Source organism: Fukomys damarensis, unplaced genomic scaffold, assembly GCF_012274545.1.
Source record: "Fukomys damarensis isolate Sample0158 unplaced genomic scaffold, DMR_v1.0_HiC HiC_scaffold_4071, whole genome shotgun sequence".
NCBI classification, from domain to species: Eukaryota; Metazoa; Chordata; class Mammalia; order Rodentia; family Bathyergidae; genus Fukomys; species Fukomys damarensis.
Window position 1 is genome coordinate 2,149 of NW_022904983.1, and position 4,963 is coordinate 7,111.

A 4,963-nucleotide genomic window follows, 5' to 3' on the forward strand; every position below is an offset into this window, starting at 1 on the left:
CGGCCGGGGCGGGAGCGTCAAGTGCAGAGAGCTGGGGCCTGGGGCGCCGCGAGCCGCCGTAGGGCACGTCCGAACCGGAGCGAGCCTCATCTGGCTGTCTGGAATTACAGATGTGCACCATCATGCCTAGTCAGGTGGGATTATTTGTTTATTTGTGGTGCTGGGTATTGAAACCAAGCACTGTAGGGCTGGGGATGTAGCTCAGCGGCACCATGCCTGCCTGAAACCAAGCACTGTAGCACATCTGAGCCACATTTCCAAGTCCCAGGGGTGTTTTATGCTTGTTCCTGCTATAGCCCAGCTCCTAGACGGTGTGGCACTTGGTAGGTACTCAGTAAAGAGCCCTTCGAGTGAGCTTTCCTCTGGGCGCCCACACTGTCATCTCTCCATGCCACTGGCCTCAGAGGATGTCTCCCTCTCCAGGGAGACCAGGGCAGGGACGGAGTGTGCCATGCTCGGCTACCAGGTTCTCAGACAGAGTCAGAAGCTGGGAGTCAGTTTCAGCCCAGAGAAGGGTCGCACCATGGTCAGCTACGCCCGCCACTCCTGTCCCCTTGTTCCTGCTGTGCTGCATCTCCTGACTTGGCCACATGAGCCTGAGAAGAGGCAGACCTCTGGCTCTGGCTGGCCTGTCGCAGCAGGGTGGAACAATGCTGGCCATTTAATTACTGTGTGATCTTGGGCAAGTCTTATGGCCTCTCTGCTTCTGTTTGATCCTTCTTCACATAATGGTAGGCAGGCCAGAGACAGACCTAGCTCCAAAGTAGTTTTACCATCTCCTGAATAAGTTGAGCAATATCTTTCCTCCTGGAGCCTCAGTTTCTTCACTTGCAAAATGGAACCATTACCAGAATCTACCTCTGACGTTGATGACCACTGTGGAGTCAAGGAAATAGGGCCTAGAGTCAGCAGGAACAAACTTGGCAGCTCCTCACCTCAGTGCCTGAGCTGATGGACTTGTATGTAGAATGAGGCTTGTATTGGGAGGACCCAGGAGAGACAGGTGTGAGTCAAGGTCATTGTCTGAGTGACTTAGTTCCTGTTTACAGACTCCCGGTAGAATTTCCTAGAGACTGAGGGACTGAGGCCTATCCAGGGGTCGCTAAGCCTCCAGCTCAGACTGCCTCACCCTCACCTCAGACTCGCTGGCTTTCCTGGTGGAGCCCTGGCTCCTGGCCCCACTGCCCACTGGGTCTAGACCTGGCCTTTCCCTTCCCCTGGACTTGAGCCCTGTTCCCTCTTCTCCGGCCCCAACCCTTGGGTTGCCACTCCCCACCCTCCTGTGTCCCTTAAAATCAGGTAACTGGAAGAGCCTGCCTGACCTTGACCTGCTCAGCGTGCGCTCCCCTCCTCAGCCTCTCCTACGGCCTGGCCCTGTCCCCCAGTGCTGCCAGCTGACTCCAGCCTTTCCCTCCAGGCCTGCGTTTTGTTTTGTTTTTTGTCCTGGTACTGGTGATTGAACCGAGTGGTGCTCTACCCCTGAGCTACATCCCCAGTCCTTTTGAGTTGGTCTCCAGAGTTGCCCAGACTGCTCTTGAACTCTACCCATCTTCCTGATTACAGGTGCACACGAGTCCAGTTTATGCCTCTTGAACAAACTTCACCTCAGAGGGTGAGGCTCCTCGAGGGAGTCTTGTGCCTTCTGCCGATCCCACCTGCCCTATCACCCCAGTCACCCCAGCCAACCCAGCCTTGGCTGGACTGCAACTCCCCGTCCCTGTTGCCCCCAAGTCACTCTTGGATCCTCTTTCTGTCCCAAGACCTCTCTAGCCCTTGTAAACCCTCTCACGCCCTCCACTGTCGCCCCTCTAGGGTGGAGCAGAGCAGCAGCTGCAGGGACCCCCTCACCTCTTCCTTGGCCCACACCCACCAGGCACTCATCTGGCAGAGGCACAAGCCCCCAGCCGCTCTCCACTCGCTTCCACGCCCAGGCATCGTCAGAACCTTTCCCAAAGGCCCTGAACCTGCTTCTGCCAAGTCAACCTGGAAAACCCTCAGGCCGGGTTTGACAGCCACAGCCATGGCTGAAGATGAAGATGCTGGGCAAGGTGAGCTCCCTGCAAGTCTGGGCCAGTCTCCTCCTGCTCCCTCCTCTCCTCCGTCTCCAGCTGCTCTTATGGGGAGGGGAGGCCCTGCCCGGCCCTCACGCTGCTCTCTGTGTTCAGTAATCACTGTCCCTGTCCCCAGGCCAGCCCTTCACAAGGCCCTGGGCGCGTGCCTTTCTCACGCGCTTTGCGCTTTGCTCTGAGAGGCAGCTGTGGCTCCTGCCAGCAGGTGCGCTCGCTCCCCCTCGCTGATGTCTGCAGCTGTCTCTCCTATCTAGACACTGATCCCAGCCCAGGTCACCGTCCCTCCCCGCTGTGTCCCCGTCCAGATCGTCAAGTCAGCGGCCACCCCGTCCTTATTGTACTTGCTTAACACAGCCGCCCACTCAGCTTCGGGACTTAGTTTCTCACCTTCCCCACAGGCTGCCGGGGAACACACGCTTGGCAAAGTCATTTGTCAGGGATGGTATATTTATGAAAAAAAATCATCTAGGTCTAAGACTGATGCTTTGATCTTAAATTTAGCATGGGCAGGGGGTTCGCTGCTTGTTTGATGAGGGTTAGCAGCCAATGGAGCATTAAGGTTTCGTGTGGTTTTATGCTTATTTTCTTTGTACTGGTTTGGATTTTCCCAGACACTTGGAACAGGCCTTACCGGGCCCCTTTTCCTGGCTGTGTTGAAACTGCCTAAAATCCCTATCTCCCCAGAAACTGGATTTACCGGTCTCAGTCTGCCCACAGGAGCAGCCATCAGCTCTTCCCTCCAATCAGATGCTGGCTGACCTCTTTGAAGGTGTGGATGTCAGCTTCTAGATCTCAGGACCTCAGAGCTCACGTGGTGGGTGTCAGGGATCATTGTCTTGGCTGGATCAGCCATGCCAGTCTCTGTGATACACGAGCAGATTTTGAAAGTTAGCACCCCTAGTGGATGAGCATGACTTACCTTTCAATGAGTTGTCGGCCTCTCAAGAGAAGCTCCTCTCCCCAAGTCTCTCTAACCCACTCTCCAGCCCCAGTTTCTTTAAATCCGCCCTTTGATAAATGTCGGCGTAACTACGGACATTTGGTTGTTAAAGGAGACAAGCTCTAACACCCACGCATCACCTCCAAATATTCTAAGCACATATTCCGACCTCCTCTGCACTGAGGTGGCCGTTCCCAAGGACAGGCCTGCCTGAGGGGGACTCCCTTCCCGGGAGGAGCCAGGCCGAAGAAAGGACTTCGTGGAATCGCTTAGGATACTGCGTGCTTGATACTCATCCTCTGGGCTGCATTACTTTAAATTATATAATGGATCGACCCAAGGAATCAATATAATGTTTTTTCAGTTTTAATAACGAGATAGATATTGTTTTACCTTGAAAATATCGCACAGAACATTCTTGTGACTGAAGAATATGATGAATCCCAGTTTATTTCAATGTAACACTAAAATTTCTTCTCAGAAGCCCAGCTCTAAACTGAAAGGAGAAAAAAAATTCTAAAAGCCCTAACACTGACTGAAGTGGAAAGACCCATGCTTACTTCAATTGGCTGGCTTGCTCCAAACTGTACTGTACCAGCATCCTCTCTATAGAAGGCTCTGTCAATATGCCCTCGTAAAATACTCAAACGATGTATTTTGGGTTCAAAGCTGCACTGTCCAGGTCTGGTAACCACAGGCCACAAGGGGCTGTTGACCACTTGAAATAACGGTTAGTCTGAACTGAGAGGGACTGGAAAATACACACTGAATAGCGAGTGAACAAACAAAAATAAGGCAAAATATCTTGTAAGTGATTTTTGTATTGACTGCATGTTTAAAAAGATAATGTCGCTGACGTGGTGGCTCACTGTACACCCAGAACTCCAGAGGCAGTGGCGGGAAGATCGCTGAGAGGTGGAGGCCAGCCTGGACCACAGAGTGAGTTGGAGACCAGCCTGAACTACATACCAAGTCCCTGACTAAAAAAAAAAAACAAAAAACAAACAAAAACCACAAAAAGATACTCTGGCTACATGATTTTTACTAAATAAAAGAATTAAAATTAACTTACGTGTTTTTCCCTTTGTAAAATGTGGCTTCATTAAAGGCAATTCTCACTGATGTATGTGGCCCATCGTGAGCACGTGATATTCTTCTAGGCCGGTGCTGGCCCAAGACAAGCAATTTATATCCTACTGCTAAAATGTTTCTGTCTGGATGTTGTCTCTTCTCCATGGACTTTGTGCCCTGGTTTTGGCTATGTCAGGTAGTTCAGTAAATCTTCAGAGCTGGTCAGGTAACTTTCTCTTCCCAATGCCTTTAAGCATGGAAGACAAAGTTCATGAGTATAACATTACATAGATTGCAAAAACAGATTGAAAGAAAAAGGCTCTTTTTTTTTTTTTTTTTTTTTTTTTTTTTTTTTGTTTTTTTTATACGGGGTCTAATGAGACTGACCCGGAACTCACTATGTAGCCCAGGCTGGTCTCAAACTCACAGTGACCCTCCTGCCTCAGCCTCCCGAGTGCTGGGATTACAGGCCTGTGCCACCACGCCCAGCTTGTATCAAATATTCCCAATGGTGCTAGGAAAAGGGTATTATTAGTTTCAATCATGACACCTATTATAGGCATTACTCTATTATTAATGTAATTATTAATATAATGATTATGGCATCTCCCATGCTTGCAAATTATTATTATTTTTTTAATTTCCTTTAAGATTACTTCCTTAGTGGTTTAGCTCAGTGGTGCTGCCACCTGCCTCACAAGTGGAAAGTCCTGAGTTCAATCCCCAGTACCAAACAAAAAAGCATACACTCCCCAGAGTGGAACTACTAAATCAAAGGGACTGGTGTCACCACTGACCGTTCTGTTCACTCAGTGACCTGAATCCAGCACATCTGGATGGACACGGTGTCCAGGTGACAGATGAGGCCCTTCCTCAGCCCAGC

The 4,963-nt window shown here is 50.6% G+C and overlaps 2 long non-coding RNA genes across 4 annotated transcripts; one reads left to right on the plus strand and one right to left on the minus strand.

Annotated features, from left to right (window-relative positions):
- Positions 1-10: 10 nt before the first annotated feature.
- Positions 11-4,349, minus strand: LOC104872149. Of its 3 annotated transcripts, XR_783078.2 has the most exons (5): positions 4,082-4,349; positions 3,403-3,505; positions 2,767-2,930; positions 774-876; positions 11-98 (listed from the first exon to the last, which is right to left on the minus strand). It is a non-coding gene; the product is annotated as an uncharacterized LOC104872149 (long non-coding RNA). The 3 variants fall into 3 exon arrangements; XR_783077.1 differs by lacking the exon at positions 774-876 and having other exon boundaries at positions 22-98; XR_004515968.1 differs by lacking the exons at positions 11-98; positions 774-876 and adding an exon at positions 943-974.
- Positions 68-4,045, plus strand: LOC104872148. Its single transcript, XR_783076.2, has 3 exons — positions 68-134; positions 1,564-2,048; positions 3,890-4,045. It is a non-coding gene; the product is annotated as an uncharacterized LOC104872148 (long non-coding RNA).
- Positions 4,350-4,963: the final 614 nt, after the last annotated feature.